Source organism: Natrix helvetica, assembly GCF_964273705.1.
Source record: "Natrix helvetica genome assembly, chromosome: 1".
NCBI classification, from domain to species: Eukaryota; Metazoa; Chordata; class Lepidosauria; order Squamata; family Natricidae; genus Natrix; species Natrix helvetica.
The window spans coordinates 22,597,353-22,620,853 of record NC_138548.1 but is presented as its reverse complement, the minus strand read 5'-3'; the positions used below and the strand labels follow the sequence as shown (position 1 = coordinate 22,620,853).

The 23,501-nt window shown below is 44.2% G+C and overlaps 1 protein-coding gene and 1 long non-coding RNA gene across 6 annotated transcripts in view; both read right to left on the bottom strand.

Moving 5' to 3' along the window:
- The window catches only part of LOC309383025, a 904,876-nt gene that overhangs the window by 153,998 nt on the left and 727,377 nt on the right, over nt 1–23,501 (bottom strand). The gene's annotated exons all lie outside the window — the stretch shown is intronic.
- The window catches only part of LRFN5 (leucine rich repeat and fibronectin type III domain containing 5), a 142,751-nt gene that overhangs the window by 31,135 nt on the left and 88,115 nt on the right, over nt 1–23,501 (bottom strand). The window contains exon 1 of one of the 5 annotated variants that reach the window (XM_081935104.1): nt 5,117–5,331. The exons of the other annotated variants lie outside the window; for them this stretch is intronic. The gene's annotated coding sequence lies outside the window, so the exon portion shown is untranslated. Of the gene's footprint in view, nt 1–5,116; nt 5,332–23,501 lie in introns of those variants that run through there. 5 annotated transcript variants of the gene reach the window in all.

Sequence of the window (23,501 nt, the reverse complement as noted above, 5' to 3'; positions counted from 1 at the left end):
TCCCTTAAAAAAGAAGCTGAAAATCTGAGTGTGTCTTATACACTGAATACAGCATTTTTGCCTCCTGAAACCTTGCCCCCATCACCGAAATGCCATGCAGAGCCTGTAGAAGCCTTTCAGAGAGCTCTTGGGGGCTGGGAAAGGCAGAAATGAGTGAAAAATGGACCATTTTTTGCTCAATTTTGCTCCCCCCCCCAGCTCCCAGGAGTACTCTGTAAACCTCCTAAAGGCTATGCATGCAATTTTTTTTTGACAAAAAATGAGCCTGTTTTTGTGAAAAACATAGGGTTGCCAGGTCTGCTTCCAAAAAATAGCGCACAAGCGGGGGTGGTGGTTAAGTAGTAAAAAAATAAATACAAAATTACAATTAAATTGTAAATTAAATTCACGAATTCATAGAATTTGCTAAATTCACTGAAGCTATGTATTTGTGTTTTATACTGAGAACTGATTCAACTGATGGCTATTACAAAAGATTAACCTAATATTACTTACATGGTGATTTAATTAGAACACAGCAAAATAGTATTTACATAAAAACAATGATTAAATTTTATGTTTATAATGCTTCAACGAAATCTTTGGTTTGACAAATTCGCGCTCTACATATTGAGGCTAGTTCTCATTGAACCTCAAATGATGACAGGTTCTTGAGTGTTCCAAAACATACCTATCCAACTAAGAAAAAAGTATAATATAAAAATAATAGGTAAATGCGAGTTAAGAAAAATAGTATGTAAATGATTTTATATACTTTTATTAAATGTCTTGTGAAACAATTGAGTATGATTAATATTTTTTTCGGAGGATCGAGTTCAATGGATATTCAATCTTTGTCTCATTCTAACTTATGAAAAATAAGACAAAACGCGATTCCCCTATCCTTATTCTCTTAGTCTGTACAGCTTTAGAATACGTACCATTTCATCATAAAGCTTTTGAATAAAAATAATGTCCACTATTTTGTGAAAAAAAATAGTGAACATAATGTGAAAAAAGTGGACTGTCCGCTCAAATAGTGGACACCTGGCAACTCTAGAAAAACGGCCTGTTTAATGCTTGCTTTGGGGGCCCTCCACTCCTTAGGATCACTCTGCAAGCCCCCTAAAGGCTATTCATGCCTTTTGGGGGGGGGAAATGGGCCTGTTTTCGCAAAAAACGGGTCTTTTGGGGGAGTTTTGCAGAATGCAAAAACTTTTTTAAAAAAATTGCCTCTTCAAAACCTTGGTGCATCTTATACTCCAAAAAATACGGTACTTCATATTCTCACTCTTTGCGAGCTTCTTCTTACTTTCTTTTGATGTGCTAGAAACCAACCTGAAAGGCATTCCCTGTGAGTTTTAGGTTCTAAAATTCATAAACCACAGATATTGGACCCAAAGTTTCTGCTGTTAAGTGAGACATTTGCTAATTTTGCCCCATTTTATGACCTCTTTTGACACAGTTGTTAAGTGAATCACTCCGGTTGATAAGTTAGTAACACAGTTGTTAAGTGAATCTGGCTTCCCCATTGACTTTGCTTGTCATGACCCTGGGACATGGCAAAGGTCATAAGTATGAACCAATTGCCAAGCATCTGAATTTTGATCACATGAGCATGCGTAACGCTACAAAGGTCGTGTGAGAAAATGGTCATAAGTCACTTTTTTCAGTGCCATTGTAACTTTGAACAGTCATTAAATGAACTGTTGTAAGTCGAGGACTACCTGTACCAGAGAAAATAATAAAGTTTTCCAGAAACACTATTTCCACCCACCAATTCTTTGAAAATGATGATCATAAAAATGGCCTTTAGGAGTCTTAGATTATGCAGAGCTGTATGCCGCCCAGATAAACTGCAGAGTTCTCTCTACCTAAAACGTGAAGAGGAGGCAAGAATATTTGAAGCTGTCTTACAATAATCAGTCCATTCTGGTCTGCTATGATTGGCCACAGCTTTCCAGATAGCTAAGCATTGTTTCCACATCTGCAGACAAGGAATAATGGATGGAAACTGACCAAGGAGAGAAATAAAGAGGAACTTTCTGACAGTGAGAACAATCAACCAATGGAACAGAAGTTGCCTTCGGAAGTTGTGGGAGCTTCATCACTTGAGACGTTCAAGAAGAGATTGGACTGGCGTTTGTCTCCTGCTTGAGCGGGGGATTGGACTAGATGGCCTATAACCGTGATGGTGAACCTATGGCAGCGATGGCGAACCTTTTTTGGCTCGCGTGCCACAAGTGGGGGGAGCACAGGGGGGTCGTGTGCGGGTGTGCTGCACCCATAATGCAACGCGCGACCCCCCCAGTGTGTATGCGTGCAAAACGCGCGACCCCCCCCCATTTTTACATGCTTTTTTTCGCCCTCCCCAGGCTCCAGAGGCTTTATAGGAGCCTGGGGAGGGCGAAAAGAGCCTCCCCCGACCCCCCGGAGGCCATCCGGAGGCTTCAGGGACCGTCCAGAGGCTTCCCTGAAGCCTTCGGAACGCTTAAAACCACCCTCCGAGCAAACTGGAAGTGACTTCCGGGTTGCTCAGAGGGTTGTTTTAAGAGTTCCGAAGGCTTCAGGGAAGCCTCCGGACGGTCCCTGAAGCCTCCGGGGGGGAGGCTCTTTTCGCCCTCCCCAGGCTCCTATAAAGCCTCTGGAGCCTAGGGAAGGTGAAAAATAGCTTTTAAAAAGCTGAACTCAGCTGCCCTGACAAATGGCTCCGCGTGCCACTTGTGGCACACGTGCCATAGGTTCGCCATCACTGACCTATGGCATGCGTGCCACAGCTGGCACGCGGAGCCATATCTGAGCATGCAAGGCATTGCCCTATGTCAGCTCCAGCGTGCATGCGCACACTGGCCAGCTGATTTTCAGCTTTCCAGAGGGCGGGGGGAGGCTGGTTTTGCCCTCATCACGCTTCAGGAAAGTCTCCAGAGCCTGTGGATGGCGAAAAATGGGCTCAATGGGACTACCGGAAGTTCGGATGCATTATGGGTGTGGGTGCACTATTGCATGCGCCCTTTTGGTACTCAAGCAGAAAAAACATTCAGCGTCACTGACCTATAAGGTCCTTTCCAACTCTGTTAATCTGACAAATATATTAACTTCTTTTGTTAGCATACTAGAGTCTATTACTATTAAGAGTCCTGGAGAGTTTTTTTAAAAAAGCAGATATGGAAAAGAGCAGCACTATCTAATCATAAAAATGGAAACAGCAATATACATGGTCCTCAACATGCAACGGTTCATTTAGTGACTGTTCAAAGTTAAAACAGCACTGAAAAATGTAACTGACCATTTTTCACACTTATAACCATTCCCCATAGACATATAATCAAAATTTGGATGCTTGGGAACTGATTCCTATTTATGACGGTTGCAGTGTCCTGGGGTCATGGGATCCCCTTTTGTGACCTTCTGACAAGCAAAGTCTTTGGAGAAGCCAGATTCGCTTAGCAACTGTGTCACTAGCAACTGCAGTGATTCACTTAACAGCTGTGGCAGAAAAAGTCACAAAATGGCAGCAAAATTCAATTAACAAATGTTTCCTTTAGCAACAAAAACTTTGGGTACAATTGTGGTTGTAAATCAAGGGCTAACTCATTCTTGCATTCCAGCAAAACCACCATAGTCACTACAAATATAGAGATAATCTGTTTCCTAACATTTCCAAAATTATTGAGCAAGGCGTCTTTGGAAGAAATAAGAGGCACCTTTGATTGACAATCGGCCTTTTTGCTGCCAAATGTAATTCAAAATTGCCGCTTAACACAGTGCAGAGGCTCCAGCGATTCCTTTAAGACTGAGAGTTTGCCTATTTCTGGGAGATCTACACACCCATACAGCTTTTAAACAACTATCCAAAATCAAAGAGGTGAATGTGGGAATCATTTTCAGAATCACACTTCAAGAAAGGGCAGGGGAGAATTAGAATTTTTCTTCCCGACTTATCAACAGCTGCAGAAGAAGATTCCTTCAGCACTTGAAGTGATAACTGCAATTCCAGTTAAACAGCCCTCGCGCATTAAATGCAAATGACTATGAAATGGATTCCCCCTCTAACGTGCTATTCAGCACTCCAAGCTTCTTCCACCTGTGCAGGCTGAAGATTGAATTGCAGCTATACAAAGAAGCAAGCATCTTCATCAGTTATCAGACCAAAAAAAAAAAAAAAGCAGCAGAAGTGCCCGCAGTATCCAGTGCTAATTAGCTAATCAGCGATTTGTAGGGACAGATGGATGCAAGTAACCTTGGCTGGCCTATTGTTGAAACATATCCCTTCCAGGTTAAGGCTGCCCTACCTGCTTCAGCCACAGGCCAGCTATACAGTGCCAAAATAAGCACACTGTGATAGAAAAGGAGAGCCTGGAAGACCTGGAGATAAAGAGCTGCTGGCATGCTCCTAAAATATTGAATCAGCAAGTGTTCAGCTGGTGCTCAGGAAAGAGCTCCCTCCCACATCAATATGGACTTCCCAGGTATAGCGATCACAATGTTATCCAAGCAGTAATATGATCAACCACGATTAAATCCACATAACTAAATAAAGTGTTCTTCGAGTCAAGCCTGACATCTGGTGACTCCTTGGACATGCCTGCATAGTTTTCTTGACAACAATGCAGAATAATACATGTCTTTCTTTCTTTCTTTCTTTCTTTCTTTCTTTCTTTCTTTCTTTCTTTCTTTCTTTCTTTCTCTTTCTTTCTTTCTTTCTTTCTTTCTTTCTTTCTTTCTTTCTTTCTTTCTTTCCTTCTTTCCTGGGTGGGTGGGTGGGTGGATGATAGATAAATAGATTTTCCAGTCTAAACTGCAGCCTGGGATTTCAGCCAAGGTCAGCCAGGTGCAGCCAAAAACAGTTGCTTCTGTATAGGGATGTTTGGGTTAAAGGCTCGATTATTTATAAGCAGGTTTCAGCCAAGATTAATCTGAGAAACCAATTCCCTTTCCCCTTCTCCCTTCTGCATCAGGTTCTATTGATCGGTCTTATGTTTATTATTTTGTGTTTAGAGATGTAGCTGCAGAAGCAACCTTCCCTTGCATCTTGTATCCTACGGATATAAGAGGTAGTAGGAATAAGAAGCAAGGGACTTCCCTTTGAAGCAGTTCTTCTTTCCCTAGACTGGAAGGTTGAAACTGGTAGACTTACCTCTTGAACTTGCTTCCTATATGAAGAATACAGTATTTCTTTTCTACAGCTGCTTTTTCCCACCATGAAAGCTGAAGAATGCAAATTTTAGAGGGTATAACTGTCTTAAACTTGACTTGCTTTGAGGGATTCTAAACATGTCTCTAGGTCAGTGTTTCTCAACTTTAGCAAGGCTGGCTGGGGAATTCTAGGAATTGAAGTCTACATATCTTAAAGTTGCCAGGGTTCAGAAACATTGTTCTATATGCTTCCAAATAAATATGCTGGAAGTTTTCCAACAAGGTTACTTTTACGTTTTCCCTCAAGTTTGTACATGCAAGGGGAAATCACGTTTGGTCAATTACAGGGGTGGATTCTAGCTGGCATTACTGCCAGTTTGCTCATGCTCATGCTTTGCACGCGTGCATGCTTAGTTCAATAAAAAATGCTCTGCGCATGCGCAGAACTAAAAAAAAGATGGCGGCGACGGCGACAGGAGAACCGGTTTGGGGGCGTAGCCAGCCTGAGTCGCTGCCGGTTCTGCGACCTAGGCCAGCATACCACTACCGGTTCAGCCGAACCGGTAGGAACCCACCTCTGATCAATTAGGTTATAACAGTAGAGAGTGAAATGAAAACAAATGGAAACAATGTCCAGAAATTAGAAAAATTCTTCTTTGTGAGGACATGCAAAACAGAGGGGTGCTGATTTTCCTATATAAAAATTCCTATATTTTTATTTGTAGAGAATGTATTTATCATAGTAAGTGCATTACAAACAGAATAAAATAGCAATTCAACTTAATAGAATCAATATGAAATCACAATATAAATAAGACCAAAAATGCTTATAACTTCTAATATTATTAACATGTATGAAATAAAATAAAAACAGAAAGAGAAGTTAACTGTCAGGTACAGAAGAAAAACAGTTTATTATTTTATTTTATTTTAGATTTAAGAGATCTGGTGGGAGTTGATTCCAAAGAATCAGAGCCAGAAGATAAAAAGCTCTCAACTATGACATGGCTATTCTTAGTATGTGAAAGAATCATTTGACTTTGGCCCAATAATCCAATCAAGCAGACAAGATCATGAGTTAGAGGTAACCGTATAATCAGCAATAAAGTGAAGTCCACTTCTTACTAAGAACAAAAACTAAACATTTTGACTTTCATTAAAATCAAGCAGGAAATTAACAAAGCAGGGTTTTTTTTACTCATTTTGCAGAGGTCCACCCTTGCATGAGCAAAATATGACTGTACTTTTTAGCTGGGCTACACAGATAGGCCTCAACTTAAAACAGTTCTCTTAGTGAGCATTCAAACTTACAATGGCACTGAAAAAAGTGATTTATGACCATTTTTTGCACTTACGACTGTTGCAGCATCCCCATAGTCACGTGATTTACATTTGAATGCTTGACAATTGGTTCATATTTATGACGGTTGCAATGTCCTGGGGTGGTGGTCACATGATCACCATTTGCGACCTTCTGACAAGCAGAGTCAATGGGGAAGCCGGATTCACTCAACAACCATGTTACTAATTTAACAACTGCAGTGTTTCGCTTAACAACTGTGGCAAGAAAAGTCGTAAAATGGGACAACACTCACTTAACAAATTTCTCCCTTAACAACATAAATTCTGAGCTCAACTGTGCTCGTGAAGTTGAGGACTACCTCTACAATATCTAATACTAAGCCTTTGTGGCACTTGGATAATCGTCCATTAAATTGCTGTAGTGGTTTATCTTCACTTATTAGTGGAGCTTTGCAACTAAACTAAAGCTCAATCAAGAAGCAACAAAAAAATAAGTCCACTATGTCTCTCCAAAGCTGAGTTTGCTGTGCTTTCCCAAGCTCCAATTTAGAAGATGTTACCAGCAAAGCTGCTAAGCTGTACAAGGTAATCATTAAAGGTTATCTCTGCTCATCTATACAAGTTAACATAAAAAATGGCACATCAAAATCTGTATCTTTTACATGGTAAGACATCCAAGGAGACAGTAGGAAAGGCTTGCGTGGCTAGACTGATATAGGAGATTATGCCGAAGCTGAAACCGAATTAGATTAACCCTTGCTATCAGTAAATAAAGTCATAGAAGGAGAGGTTTCATTTGTTTGAAGTATATCCAAAGTATAATACGACTGCTTATGGTGCAGACTAGATTACCCAGGAGTAAGCCTTTCCATTAGTAGCTCCCTGACTTAAGACTGCCATTACAATTGAGACACGCTTCATGCCCTCTTTATTGTCTATATTCCCCCCAGACCATTTAATGTTGTGATATTTTTAACATTTGATTACAGTTCTTACTATTTTTGCTCTCTATTATTGGATTGTTGTTGTTTTTTTGCATATTTTATTGCCTATTCTTCTTATATAGTCCAAGGAAGGAGAAAAAGATCAGCAAGAGACTCCAAAGAAACTCCAACACAGTTACATGTGATTCTGTGACACTGCCCTGCTAGCAATAATGAATCATTTCTGAAATCCAAGAGGAGCTTGTTTCCTGAAAAAGGCTTGACACCTACCTGTGTTTTCCTGAAAATAAGAACCTGTCTTATATTTTTTGGCCATCCAAAAAGGCACCAGGTCTTATTTTCAGGGGAGATGTCATCCACTGACTCATCTCACTTGCAGGCATCACCCCCGGCCCTCTTTTTGCTGTCAGAGGGTTTCAGGAAGGCTGAAGGCCTCTGACAGCAAAAAGAAGGCCGGGGGTGATGCCTGGAAGTGAGGTGAGTGAGTGGATGACATCCCCCACGAAACGAAGACCTGGTGACTTTTTTGATGCCTAAAAAGTATAAGACAGGTGTTACATGCTAACTTCAACTACAGTGGTTTCCACCAAGGTCCTCTGTTCTGGCGGGAACAGAGGTTTAATCTCATTGGTCGAAGGGTCTGACAGCTCCCTATAAAAGGGCTGCTGTCAGACTCAACCTTCACTGGATTGTTCTCACTTGTTGCATTCAATAAAGAGCTGTTGTTACCGTTAGCCTGTGTGTGCCTGTTCATTACCCGATCTAACAACAGGGTCTTATTTTTGGGAAACACAGGTAGGAGCTCTGTTGTTGGCTGCAGAGACCTTCAGGAAAGCCTTGCTGGATGCATAAGAAATGGGCTGAGGTGTGCGAGGACTGGCTGCAACTATCCGAAGGTAAGTAGTAGAGCAGCTCCACACACCCCATCTCCACCCTAGGTTAATTTTTACCAGTGCACCTTGGAATGGGTGGGGTCTTAATTGGGGCTTATTTTGGGGGTAGGGCTTATATTGGGCGCATGTATAAAAAATCAAGCTAGGACTTACTTTCTGAATAGGTTGTATTTTTGGGGAAACACAGTATTACAAGTAGTCCTCGACTTACAACAGTTCATTTAGTGACCATTTGAAGTTACAACGGCACCGAAAAAAGTGACTTATGATCATTTTTCACACTTACATCCATTGCAGCATCCCCCGTGGTCACGTGATCAAAATTCAGACGTTTGGCAACTGACTCATATTTATGACGGTTGCAGTGTCCCTGGCTCATGTGATCCCCCTTTCACGATCTTCTGACAAAGGAGGAAGCAGATTCTCTTAACAACCGTGTTATGAACATAACAGCTGCCGTGATTCACTTAACAAATGTGGCAAGGAAGGTTGCAAGATGGGAGAAAACTCACTTAACCAATGTTTCACTTAGTAAAAGAAATTTTGGGCTCAATTGTGGCCGTAAGTCGAGGATTACCTGTATTTTCTGAAGAAATTTGGCGGGTGGTGCCTGGCTTTATTTATTTACTCAGTTTATATAACTATTCATCTTGGCAGGTGACTCTTGGCAATTGTAATTAAAGCAATTGTAATTGCTTTATTGTAATTAAATCAAGTACAATAAAAACAATAAAACATTAACAATGCCTAGCACCCTTCATACACTTGGGGGATCCAAGTGCTGCAATAGGGTACTTCTTGACTTTTCACTGTAAGTCATGACATGTGCAAGTCAAAGCACTCACGACTGATCCGATTTTACAATCTTAAGTGAACCCTGTGGTCATAATGTGAATGCCACAGATGGAAAGCGAGTCCATTCATTCCTACAGGCATTTTGCCAGAAACCAACAGAGAAGGCCAGAAACTGGCAAGAAATATTATAAATCATGGGGACTAATATATAAAGATATAATATATAAATATATGAAGACTCAATGTACTGAGTCTTTAATCCGCCACTGGTTGATTGAGGAAGGCACTATTCTGATGTTTTTCATTTTAATGAATCTTCCATAATAAAATATTAAATGATATAGGAAAGATACTTATGAAACAAATGAAGGAATTTATCAATTTTATCTTTTTTCTATAACCTAACTTCTCAGCATACTCAATAATAACAAAGAGGTGTCATGAAGCTGATGATATACTACCAGAGAGATCCTAGAAAGGAATAGATTATTTTATTTATTTTCCAACTCACCCCCCCCCCCCAAAAAAATTGGGAATCTTTAGTCTTTTTATTTTTGTGCTTCCCCAAAAGACTTAACTCACTGAAAGGAATCTCATCTTTCCTACGAAGGAAATCCCTCTCTATCTGTAGTTTAATTATTTCCCAAATGATTTTTAAAAATGAGACTGGCAAAGCTGATTGTCCATACAGGCTTTATTGGAGTTGTGAGCATAGATGGAATACTGGGAATCCATTTCTGGAGTTTATTCACTGAGAGCCAACCGGAGTACAAGTGAGTTATCTCATGATCTCCCTTTCATCTAGGGCCGTGATGGCAAACCTATGGCAAGCAAGCCACAGGTGGCACACGGAGCTATATTTGCCGGAACAGCAGCCTTCAGCGGGCCAGCTGATTTTGGCATTCCAGAGGGCCGTGGGAGGCTGTTTTCGCCCACCTCAGGTTTCAGGAAAGCCTCCAGAACTTGGGGAGGGAGAAAAACAGGCCCAACGGGCCAACTAGAAGTTCAAAATGAACTTCTGGAAAATGCTGAACACCCCCCCCCCGGAGGCCCCCCGGAAGGCAGAAACGAATTGTTTGCTAACTTCCAGTTGGCCCATTGGGCTTGTTTTTCACCCTCCCCAGGTTTTGGGGGCTTTCTTGAAGCATGAGGGGAGGCAAAAAACGGGCCCAACAGAAGTCCGGAAATGATCCATTTCCACCTTCCAGAGGGCGTCCGGGGGGGGAGGGAGAAAACTCTCCCCCTGTGCGGCGGGGGTCACGCATGCATGCACGGGAGGTTGCATACACATGCGTAGGGGGGTCATGCATCCATGCACAGGGGGGTGGGGCACACAATTTTGGCACTCCTTTGGAAAAAGGTTAGTCACCAATGATCTAGGGTGATTTTGCTAGCATCTGCTCACCTGCAGTGTGTCTTAGCTCCTACAGAGATATCAGCCCAATGTAATTCCTCACTGAAAACTTCCATTACTTCCAAGTTTTAAATTCTAATTAATGGAACTGAAACAACTAACATTTAGAATCGAATCGAATCATTTCATTCAAGTGAGCCATGGTGGTGCAGTTGTTCAGAGTGCAGTACTCCAGGCTACTTCTGCTGACTGCCGGCTGACTGCAATTGGCAGTTCTAATCTCAAGGTTGACTCATCCATCCTTCTGAGGTGGGTAAAATGAGGACCCAAATTGTTGGGGACAATATGCTGACTCTGTAAACTGTTTAGAGAGGGCTGTAAAGCACTGTAAAGTGGTATATAAGTCTAAGTGCTATTGCTATTCCAAAATCCCCTTACTGACTAGATTTAATGTTACATTGTAATGCTCCTTAGCTGGGTTTGGGGCAGTGTGATATGTAATTTATGGAGCAAACTATAAATCATGGATTAGTGCGATAGGTGAATCCAACTGGTTCTCCTGTAAAACAAATGGTATAATGCAGTACATTCCTTCTATTCACAGATGACAAAAAGCTTGAGGCATACTCTAAAGATCTTAGAAAAATAGAATTAGTTCCAGCTTATTTGATTCTCAGAGCTTGCCAAGGTGGCACTGAAGCTGGGTACAACAATGGTAGCTTACTTTTGACCCAGATTCCTGTGTCCTCACAATCCACATTCAAACAGATGGTGATCACTTGAGCCAAGAGAGTGTAATCATATCAATAATAAACCTGCCAAGTGAAATTACTCCTCTTAAAATGTTAACGTTTTAAAAAATAATTAAAATGTTATGTAGCTGGTCATACTTGCTGTTATAATTACTGTCACCCTGAAAAGACCCTGTGCCAATGGATAGCTCTCCATGGGTCTGCCTTCAACGGACATGAGTCCAGAGCAAAGGTTAGAATGGAAATGAGTCGAAGAGAATGTGAGTCCTAGTGGACAATCATTTAAATATGAGCCAGCAGTGTCCAGCAGCTGCCAAAAAAGCCAACACAGTTCTAGGCTGCATAAACAGAGGGATAGAATCAAGATAACGTGAAGTGTTAATACCACTTTATAATGCCTTGGTAAGGCCACACTTGGAATACTGCATTCAGTTTTGGTCACCATGATGTAGAAAAGATGTGGAGACTCTAGAAAGAGTGCAGAGAAGAGCAACAAAGATGATTAGGGGACTGGAGACTAAAACATATGAAGAACGGTTGCAGGAACTGGGTATGTCTAGTTTAATGAAAATAAGGACTAGGGGAGACATGATAGCAGTGTTCCAATATGTCAGGGGTTGCCACAAATAAGAGGGAGTCAAGCTATTCTCCAAAGCACCTGAGGGTAGAACAGGAAGCAATGGGTGGAAACTAATCAAGGAGAGAAGCAACTTGGTACTAAGAAGAAATTTCCTGACAGTTAGAACAATTAATCAGTGGAACAACTTGCCTCTCCAGAAGTTGTGAATGCTCCAACACTGGAAGTTTTTAAGAAGATGTTAGATAACTATTTGTCTGAAGTGGTGGAGGGTTTCCTCCCTAGGCAGGGTGTTAGACTAGAAGACCTCCAAGATCCCTTCTAATTCTGTTATTCTATTCTATTCTATTCTATTCTGTTTTTTTTAATATAAAGCTCCTTCAAATTGCACTCCACTTCTGGTGACTATATGTATGTTCATATCATTTCCTTGGCAAGAATATGCCAGAACTGTCTTTGTTTTCTAGAATATTTTTCTCCACTCATTCTCATTTACAGGGCTAGGTTATGCATGTGTGGTCCTCATCAAACTACTAACTAATATCTATTTAGCTTTTTCAAGACCAGCCAAGATTGGCTAAGTGCTGCGGCCTTCTATAACTTGCCTGTTAACAAATAAGAATTTTGTAATTGGACAAAGCCTCCATAATATCCATTCTATGAATATATCCATAACACGTTCTTGTAATTCTGATCCCAAAGCACCTGAGGGTAGGACAAGGAGCAATGGGTGAAAACTAATCAAGGAGAGAAGCAACCTAGAACTAAGAAGAAATTTCCTGACAGTTAGAACACTTAATCAGTGGAACAACTTGCCTCCAGAAGTTGTGAATGCTCTAACACTGAAAGTTTTTAAGAAGATGTTGGATAACCATTTGTCTGAAGTGGTGTAGGGTTTCCTCCCTAAGCAGGGGGTTGGACTAGAAGACCTCCAAGGTCCCTTCCAACTCTTCTGTTCTATTCTATTATAATCGGTTCCAGGCCTATTTCTTTTTGGAAAAGATTGGGTTGATAAACTGACCTTTTCCTTGCTTTCCTTAGTCTGAGCAACAAGTTGAGGTCCTGAAACAAGAAATGGAAACTATTCTTTGAAATTAATCCCTTAGGAAACTGGGTCTTAAAAAATCTCAGAGGTTTTGGGTTTTTTTTAAGTGTTTGCAAGGTTCTATACAACCCTACTGACATGAGGTTTTTTTTCTGGGGAAATTAAACCATTCTTCCAAGAGATTAAAAAGTATCAGCTGTGATGTAAGCTTTTTGTTTCTGATATTGAAAAGAAAAATTGGAACCAAGAGGGAGGTGTGTGGGGAGAATCAAAAGGCTTTTATAGAACGACATTAATCAAAATGCAAATGAAAAAGAAATTAAAACCCACAAAGAACCAAAGCACTTGCATTCTAATAGCATTTGAGAGGGAAAATGCATTTGTAACAAGTTAGGTAATCCATAGAATACAACTAGGATGCAAACATTTTAAACAGGCCCAGATTCTTGTCCTGCCTACTGCTTTGAGGGAAGGAATAGCTACCATAGGAGGGACTGATAATAAGGACAAGCATACACAACATTTTCTTTCCACGATGGAAACAGCTCCGAGTCTGAGCTCTACCACTGAGCAAACTAAGGCAGTGGTTAAAGGCAGCACAACCTAAGAAGGAAGAAATGGCCCAATTTCTAACTTACCCTGTCCAAGATGTGAATACCTAGCTCTCTGGAGAAGATTCTAATGCTGCAAAAAGTGGAAGGAAAGAGAAGAGGAGGAGAAATAGCAGCCAGGTGGATTCAATTACAGTGGTGATGGGGCTGTTGTTGGAAGAGATAAAGGATCAGCTTAGATACAGGGCATCATGGAGAAAATCTATGTGATGTCTATGAGTCAAAAACTATTTGATGGCATATAGTCAATCAAATAAAGTTAGCCTGCCATCTTCGTATGGAACAGCTTGCCTCCAGAAGTTGTGAATGCCCCAACACTGGAAGTCTTTAAGAAGATGTTGGATAGCTATTTGTCTGAAACGGTATAGGGTTTCCTGTCTAGGCAGCGGGTTGGACTAGAAGACCTCCAAGGTCCCTTCCAACTCTGCTATTGTATTATTGTATTGTATATGTTAAAGTACATTAGAATTTAGAATAGAATAGAGCTGGAAGTCTTCTAGTCCAGGCCCCTGCTCAAGCAGGAGAACCCTCTCAGACAAGCAACTGTTCAGTCTTGTCTTAAAAACCTCCAGGGACAAAGCACTCATAACTTCTGGAGGCAAACTGTTCCACTGGTTAATTGTCCTCACTGTTAGGAAGTTTCTCCTTAATTCCAGGTTGCTTCTCTCCTTGATTAGCTAAACTGGTGTTCCGCTATTGAGCAATGTCAGTGAGATCTCCCTGGCCTTTGATCAGTGAGAAGTTACTGATTAATTGAGACAGACCCCATAGTGCAGTGATGGCGAACCTATGGCACACGTGCCACTTGTGGCACGCGGAGCCATTTGTCAGGGCACGCGAGGCACTGCCCTGTCAGCTGTCCAGCGCGCATGTGCGCGCTGGCCAGCTTAGTTCACCTTTTTAAAAGCTATTTTTCGCCTTCCCCAGGCTCCAGAGGCTTTATAGGAGCCTGTGGAGGGCAAAAAGAGCCTCCCCCACACTCCCGGAGGCTTCAGGGACCGTCCAGAGGCTTCCTTGAAGCCTTCGGAACACTTAAAACCACCCTCCGAGCAAACCGGAAGTGACTTCCGGGTTGCTCGGAGGGTCGTTTTAAGCGTTCCGAAGGCTTCATGGACCGTCTGGAGGCTTCCCTGAAGCTTTCGGAGCGCTTAAAACCACCCTCCGAGCAACCCGGAAGTCACTTCCGGTTTGCTCGGAGGGTGGTTTTAAGCACTCCGAAGGCTTCAGGGAAGCCTCCAGACGGTCCATGAAGCCTCCGGAGGGCCTCCGGGGGGGCGGGGGGGCTCTTTTCGCCCTACCCAGGCTCCTATAAAGCCTCTGGAGCCTGGGGTGGGCGAAAAAAGCATGTGAAAGTGGGGGGGGGTCATGTGTTGTGCACGCATGCACACTGGGGGGCTGCGCGTTGCATTATGGGTGTGGCACGCCCGCACACGATACCCCTGCGCTCCCCCCACTTGTGGCACGCGAGCAAAAAAAGGTTCGCCATCGCTGCCATAGTGGAACTAAACACAAGTTCAGTAATTGTGCCCTCAGTTTTTAACTGCCAAATCAGACAGGTGGTTTCTTTTTCACTTCAAGTAGCATAGATTTTGACCTAGTTTTGAGCAGCTGCACCCACTGAATGTGGTCAAGGCAGATGAGTGAAAACTTTGTTAGGACTCCCTTTTAAGAGCTTACACAATATGCATATTCTTTTGTAAATGGAACAGAAAAAAATGAGACTGAAATAAAGGAATGTGGAAGAAGCCCAATTAGCAATTATGGGCATTAAGGCAAAAGGTTATGCCCCATGTAGTTTAGAATCTCTTTGGAGAGAGACCAGGCCCTAAGAAACTTAATCTCAGTGGCTTGATGTATGATATAAAATTATTTAGCTCATGTCTAATGTGAATTTCTATATTTCGAAGAAGGCCAGCAAAAAGAAGGGACCTACAGAAAGAAGCCCATTTCTGATTGCACGCCATTTTAGTGCAATCCAACACTTTCAGAAGAAGGTATTTTTTGATCCACTGAAGAAAAAGGAACAGCAAAGTAGGAAGAAGAACCAGATAGACGGAACAACCAAGACACAGTCAGAGTCTCTGGTAGATCTCTAACTCTCAACAGGCTCCTCCAGATACACAATAAAGTTAAACTGGAACAGCCATAATATCGTTCAAATTTCTGAAGATTTTTTTTCATACATTTTTTTCTAAAAAAAAGAGAAAGCCAGATTTTTCAAACTGTACATGGCATCACCTCTCAAGAGTTACTGGTTGGAGGTGGGTGGCTATACAAACTTTAATTTAATTTTAATTTAATTTAATGCTTCTAGACCGCCCCCTCTCCCGAAAGGGACTCGGGGCGGTGTACAGTTCATACAAAATATATCAGATACAATAAAATTAAGTATGTACAGTTGACAGTTGACATGGAGGAGGTAAGAATGACATTAAAAGAACTGTACAAAGCAGATTAAAATAAGTTCAAACCCCTAAAAACAAATACAGTGAATTAAAAAACCCCTAAAATAACCAGATATAGTGCGTTTGCCAGGAGGGACAGTTGAATTATGCCAGGCCTGCTAATCGGAACAGGTGGGTCTTCAGTTTTTGCCGGAAGAAGCGGAGGTCAGAAGTGGTTCTAATGTCGGGGGGGAGGTCATTCCAGAGGGTTGGGCCCATCACAGAGAAGGCCCTACTCCTCGGTGTCGCCCGCCGGCATTGTCCAGTGGATGGCACCAGGAGAAGTCCCTCCCTGTGTGAGCGTATTGGCCGCAGGGATGTATGTGGGAGGATGCGATCCCGCAAGTAACTAGGTCCCGTGCCATGGAGCGCTTTAAAGATGGTAATCAGCACCTTGAAACGCACCCGGAAAACCACAGGTAGCCAATGCAGCTCGCGCAGGAGAGGTGTTACGTGGGAGTACCTCGTACTCCCCATCACAGCCCGCGCGGCTGCATTCTGAACTAACTGCAGTCTCCGGGCGCGTCCCAAGGGCAGCCCCATGTAGAGAGCGTTGCAGTAATCCAGGCGGGACGTCACCAGCGCATGAGTGACCGTGCGTAGGGCATCCCGGTCCAGTAGGGGGCGCAATTGGCGCACCAGGCGAACCTGGTGGAACGCCCCCCTTGCCACGGCCGCCACATGGTCATCCATTGACAGCCGGGCATCAAGGAGGACGCCCAAATTGCGCGCCCGTTCCACAGGGGGCAACTGCTCGCCCCCTATGGCCAGCGATGGAATCAGCTGGCTGAATCGAGGTGCCGGTAGCCACAGCCACTCAGTCTTGGAGGGGTTGAGTTTAAGTCTGTTGTCCTCCATCCAGACCCCGACGGCCTCCAAACACCGGGACATTACTTCGACAGCCTCGTTGGGGTGGTTTGGAGTTGAAATATACAGCTGAGTATCATCAGCGTAGAGGTGATACTCAACCCCAAAACCACGGATGATCTCACCCAGCGGCTTTACATATGTGTTGAACAGGAGAGGCGAGAGGACCGACCCCTGTGGCACCCCACAAGTGAGTGGCCTCGGGGTCGACCTCTGTCCCCCTGTCAACACACATTGCCTCCGGTCGGAGAGGTAGGAGCCGAACCACCGCAAAACGGTACCTCCGACTCCCATCCCCTCCAACCGGCGCAATAGGATACCATGGTCGATGGTATCAAAAGCCGCCGAGAGGTCTAATAGGACCAGGATAGAGGAGCAACCTCTATCTCTGGCCCTCCAGAGATCATCAACCAACGCGACCAAGGCTGTCTCTGTGCTGTGCCCAGGTCGGAAGCCGGACTGGCGTGAGTCTAGATACTCGGATTCGTCAAGGTGTCGTGGAAACTGCTGGGCCACCACATTCTCAACAACCTTCGCTAGAAACGGAAGGTTGGAGACTGGACGATAGTTAGCTAGCTCCATTGGGTCGAGTGAGGGCCTCTTAAGTAAGGGCCTCACCACCGCCTCTTTCAAGGCGGTTGGTAAGGATCCCTCACCCAATGAGGCATTCACCAGGCCCAGAAGCCAGCCTCGTGTCACCTCCCAAGATGCCAGTACCAACCAGGAGGGACACGGGTCCATTAAACATGTGGTGGGTCGCAGCCGTCCACGCAACCTATCTAAATCCTCGGGGGCAACAGAATCAAACTCCTCCCAGGATGGTCTCACAAGACTCGCTGTTGGCGGCTCGTCTGGTCCACTGAGTGGGGCCCATCCGCTCCGGATCTGAGCGACTTTGTCCTGCAGATATTCCCCAAATTCCTCTGCTCTGCCCTGTAAAGGTGCCCCCTGCGTCCCCTGTGACAAGAGGGAGCGGGTCACCCTAAACAGGGCAGCAGGGCGGTTATCCGCGGACGCAATAAGGGTGGCACAATATCTACGTTTGGCCGCCCTTAATGCCACCAGGTAGGTCCGCAAGTAGGATCTTACCTGTGTTCGATCAGATTCGGAGCGTGAGGACCTCCACCTGCTCTCTAGACGTCTCCTGTGACGCTTCATCACCCTCAGCTCCTCGGTATACCAAGGAGCCCGGGTGGGTCGCTGCCGCAGGAGAGGTCGCAAAGGCGCAATCCGGTCCAAGGCCCCAGCCGCCGCCCTATTCCAGGCGGCCGCTAGGTCCTCCGACCGAGCGCGGGTCAGGGCTACAGGTAATGGCCCAAGCTCCGTCTGGAACCTATCCGGCTCCATCAGGCGCTTGGGGCGGTACCAGCGTGGACCGTCTGGTCCCGCCTCCTCGCGGTGGGGGGTAGCGCCAGGGAAGTTAAGCCGGAGACATGAGTGATCTGACCATGACAGGGGTGTAACAGTAAAATCCCCTCTACCCAGATCACTCGTCCACTGCTCAGATACAAAGACAAGGTCCAATGTGTGGCCTCCTTCGTGTGTGGGGCCCTGAATTAACTGGGTCAGGCCCATGGCTGTCATGGAAGCCATGAACTCCCGAGCTACCTCAGATGCTGCTCCCGTCGACGGAAGGTTGAAATCTCCCATGACCATGAGCCTGGGGATCTCAACCGCCGTCTCCGAGATCAGCTCGAGGAGCTCGGGCAGGGCTGCTGATGTATAGCGAGGAGCCAAGTATACAATCAGCAAACCCAACTGCCTCCGTGGGCCCCATTTCACACCAAGGGACTCACACCCGGATATCTGAGGAACAGTGAACTCCCTCGGCTCTAGACCTTCCCGTATAACTACCGCCACCCCACCACCCTTACCCAGGGCCCGAGGCTGATGGAATGCACGGAAACCTGGTGGGCACATTTCCACGAGGGGTAAACCACCCTCGTGGCCCAACCAGGTTTCCGTTATCCCTGCAAGGTCTAGCTCCCCCTCAGAGATCAACTCATTAATGAGGGGGGCCTTGTTGGTTACGGACCTTGCATTGCAAAGCATCAGCCGTAGGCCCGGGCTCTGTAGTTCCTGGCCACCTAGGTTGCGGGGGTTGGTGCAGACGACCGGGCATAGCCAACAACCACGGTCTCCCAACCGACCTTGTGATCTTCTCTTGTCCTCGCATCCCCCCCTCCCCGCGACCGTTGTAATCAAACAACCCTCTATTGGAATCTCTTGTTCCCTCTCCCCCCCCGCTCCGCTCACTTCCTTCCCGGACTCACCTGTCCGTCCAGCACTGGCACTGGCGCCTCTCCCGGCCTGGTTATCACACCCCCCCTCCCTGGAACCCCTTAATAACAATAAAAAACTTTTGGATAAAAAGCCCCTCAGCCTCCGTTTCTTCCACCTCTCGGGGTTCACAAACCCGTCATCAAGGCAGGCCCTTGAGAGAGCCAAGGGCCATACCTGCGAGAGCGGGGCCTCCCGCAGGCGGAGCAGGTCTAGCCTTGAGTAAATTGGTGAAGTATTAAAACCCAATTGGGTAAGGGTGCAGATGGTAAAAATTAATAGTTAATAGCCGGAGGCTGAGATGTTACTGGGGAGCTGGAGGGGAAAATGTTCCAAATATTTCCGGGACGTGAAGGTGAAGCAGGTGGAGATATCATAAAATGAGGTGACAGTCCAAGGTGGATTGAAAATAAATGTAGTACAGATGTGGGTTCCTTAGTAAATGAGGGGTGGCCTTCTAAGCCCAGCTGTTTTTGGTCTTAGTCTGGGCAGTCAGTTGGGCTCATCCATGGCCCTAACACGGGTCTTCAGTGACCTCTAAGGTTCCAGGTCATCCCCAACCATTATTTAGGTCTTCTTCTTTCTACTGGTTCCCCAACATCCTCACCTTGACCCCCCCATCCGGCGTCTCAGTTCTCAGTTCTCTTAACATTTGCAGCAATTTGGGAAAAGCTTCCAAAATTATCAGGATTCTCAAGACACCAGAGCAAGTTCCTAGGAGCATGGGGGCAGCCAGGATATGGCCAGCTGTTATGGGGGAGTCCCTGGGAGTCCCTGGCTGCGGTTCTTTCCAAACGGATTTGATTGAATGAATAAAATAAATAAATTAGCCCATTCCTTCCCCAATTAGCCTCGGTCTTAATAAGGCAGCCTTGAGCACAATACAGCTCTAAAGCAGAGCACAGCCCTGTCGGCTCCTCCTGTTTTATGGAATGGAAGACAAATTAAGAAGTATGGATTACAGCACATGTTGGGTGTTTAAGGGAGGGCTGGAGCAGAAAACTGCTGTCAAGACAGCATTTAAAAGTGGGGGGGGGGAAAGCCTCACCACTCCTACCTACAAATAGGTTTGAGTTCCTGACATCTTGATTCTCTTTTAATGGATGCAGACAGGGAGTCTTCTCGGAGCCACAGTAGTAGACACTGAATAATTGATGGAGGAAATAGTGTGCACTGCATGTGTAGCACGTAAAGCCCCTTCCTTGTCCGCAGCCATTCTGCAGACACCCAAACCTGTCCTTTCCCCATCCAGGCATTCTCACTGGAGAGAAAAGAGTTGGGCTTGAGAAGTTGGTACAGTTAGTCCTCGACTTATGACCACAATTGAGCCCAGAATTTATGTTGCTAAGTGAGACATTTGTTAAGCGACCTTTTACGACTTCACTTGACCCATTTGTTAAGCAAATTGCTGCAGTTGTTCACGGTTGTTAAGTGAATCAAGCTTCCACACTGACTTTTGCTTGTCCGAAGGTCTCAAAGGACGATCACATGACCCTGAGAAATTGCAAGCATCATTAAGATGAACCAGTTGTCAAGCATCTGAATATAAGTCATGCAACCAAGGGGATGCTGCAATGGTCATAAGTGTAAACAATGGTCGTAAGTCACTTTTTTCAGTGACACTGTAACTTTGAATGGTCACTAAATGAACTGTTGTAAAACGAGGGCTATCTGTACTTCCCTCTATCGTCCCTCTGTCTTCCAAGGTAAGCAGTTCACTAAAGTAAATTCACTAATGCCTTGGTAAGGCCACACTTGGAATACTGCATTCAGTTCTGGTTGCCACAATGTAAAAAAGATGTGGAGACTCTAGAAAGAGTGCAGAGAAGAGCAACAAAGATGATTAGGGGACTGGAGACTAAAACATATGAAGAACGGTTGCAGGAACTGGGTATGTTTAGCTTAAGAGAAAGAAGGACTAGGGGAGACATGATAGCAGTGTTCCAATATCTCAGGGGTTGCCACAAAGAAGAGGGAGTCAAACTATTCCCCAAGGCACCTGAGGGTAGAACAAGAAGCAATGGGTGGAAACTAATCAAGGACAGAAGCAACTTAGAACTGAGAACTTAGAAATGTCCTGACAGTTAGAACAATTAATCAGTGGAACAGCTTGCCTCCAGAAGTTGTGACTGCCCCAACACTGGAAGTCTTTAAGAAGATGTTGGATAGCCATCTGTCTGAAATGGTATAGGGTTTCCTGCCTAGGCAGGGGGTTGGACTAGAAGACCTCCAAGGTCCCTTCCAACTCTACTATTGTATTGTATAAGTGTCAACCCATAATGAAACTTAACAATGAAAGTCTATTGTTTCTGCCACCGAGGTAGCATCAGGGGTGCTACAAGCAAACATTCCCTTCAAGCTCAACCCTCCAAATATTTCCTTTGCAACTTCCTCCAGGATTATTTGTTCAATTTCCTAGTCAAGTCAACAGCCCTAATATTTTCTGATGGTTTCCCTCATCCATGTACTAACAGGTTCCCAACTTTCTTATCTGGGAAAGCAGATTAGTGCAGAGAGAGGAGAAACAAAGAGGGGAAATTGCAGGAAGGAGGTCTAACAAACTAACTCTCCTTACCCCAGTTAATGTAGTACCAAGAAAAGAAGAATGGTGCTTTTAAATGCCATTAAATTCTTCAGACTTTCTGTGTGATCTTTAAGGACTTCTCCCTTCCAATCCATTATTATCTATAGCAGGGGTATCAAATTCAATTTCATTGAGGGACACATCAGGGTTGTGTTTGACCTTGGGGGTGGTTGGGTTGAGGGGGGGGCATGGCCTGTGATGGGCATGACCAAGAGTTTGATGCCCCTGATCTGTAGGATTAGCTGCAGGACCAGCTCCCCACTATAATTCTGAGGTAAATAAGATGTGAAAAAGGAAAATTAGCAGTAAACTCAAGGGCATCAAATCTTCTACCATGTGGGAAGAAAGTATAGCATCCTTCATATTAATTTTTATTTTTTTTAATTTTTTATCCTACCTTTATTATTTTTATAAATAACCCAAGGTGGCAAACATACTTAATTCTCCTGCCTTGTCCTATTTTCCCTACAACAGAAATCTTATGAGGTGAGCTGGGAGATAGTGATTGGTCCAAGGTCACGCAGCCATCTTTTATTCTTGTTCTAGACTAGAATTCTCATTCTCCTGCTTTTTAGCCTCGTACTAGACCAAACTGACTCTCTTGCTTGAATTATTATACTAAAATCAAATGCCAGAGCAGATATACTCCTCCAGATTAAAACTAATGGAAACAAAATGTGACAAATGAAGATTAATTTTATCTGTCTGCTAACATTTCATCTCCTTTCATGTTGGAGGAATTCTAGTCCAGATGCCTGAAGTTGCAAGGTAAATAGTCTCAGGTTAAAAAAAACCCACATGTTCCCAATATACCATTATGGAGCACAGCTATTTAATAACAATAGTCCTCTCAACTGGCATCAATCTTCCCAAGGCTTAGTGGCATTCAGCTGATGGGGAATTGCTCTACCCTAGAAGAATGACTTGAAATTGTTCAGCCTCATGCAAATAATTTTTTATGGCATATCAGGAAAATGTCAAATGTCTTGTAACGGGTATGGAGCTAAGGTGTAACTTGGTGCAATTCAATAATATGCCCACCACTGTTTTGAGGAACAGAATACTGATAAGTAGAAATGGGTCTTAAAAAACAGCATAATGAAGCAGGAGAAGATAAGGCTCTTAGTATACAGGGAAGTGTATAGCCTAATTACTGTATTTTTCGGATTATAAGACATATCGGTGTATAAGACGCACCAAGATTTCGAAGAGGTAAGTAAGAAAAAAAATTGTCCTCCCCAGGGCCCAGCACTCTGCAGGCTTCAGCAGGGCTGGGGGAAGTCCTTTGGGAGAAGGGCGGCATATAAATCCAATAAATCAATCAAACAAACAAAAATGCCCCCGTTTTTACAAAAAACGGGTGGTTTTCCACAAAAACAGGGACATTTTTGCCTTCCTCCAGCCCTGCTGAAGCCTGCAGAGTGCTTCTGGGGGCTGAGGGAAGGCAAAAACGCTTCAGTTTTTCCAAAAAAACGGCCTGTTTTTTGCAAAAATGGGATACAGTGGCCGGGCTTTGGGTGGCCAAAAATGGCTGTATTCAGTTTATAAGACGTAGCAACATTTCCATGCTCTTTTAAAGGGGAAAAGGTTCATCTTATGAGCCAAAGAATACGGTATGTCACTGGATTCCCCCCCCCCCCCCCGTAGCTCTTTTGGCATCTTTAGTTCTGCAAAGCCAAAGTTCAACTGCAATGCAGAAGCCACCACAATTCCAATAAGCAAGCAGGACAGCTCTATAAGCAAGCTGAAGTGTATAGAAAGAGCCTCTGCAGTAGCAGCATCCACAGCTGCTATGCATATAGTCCTTAAGCTTTTTTATAGCTCGTGGAATCCATGGAGATTCTGCTGAGTGCATAATGTGGCTCTAACTATTGATATGAAACAGCGGGAACTTCAGTGAAAGACTAACATTAAGTTTATTGCAAATGTCATAACTAG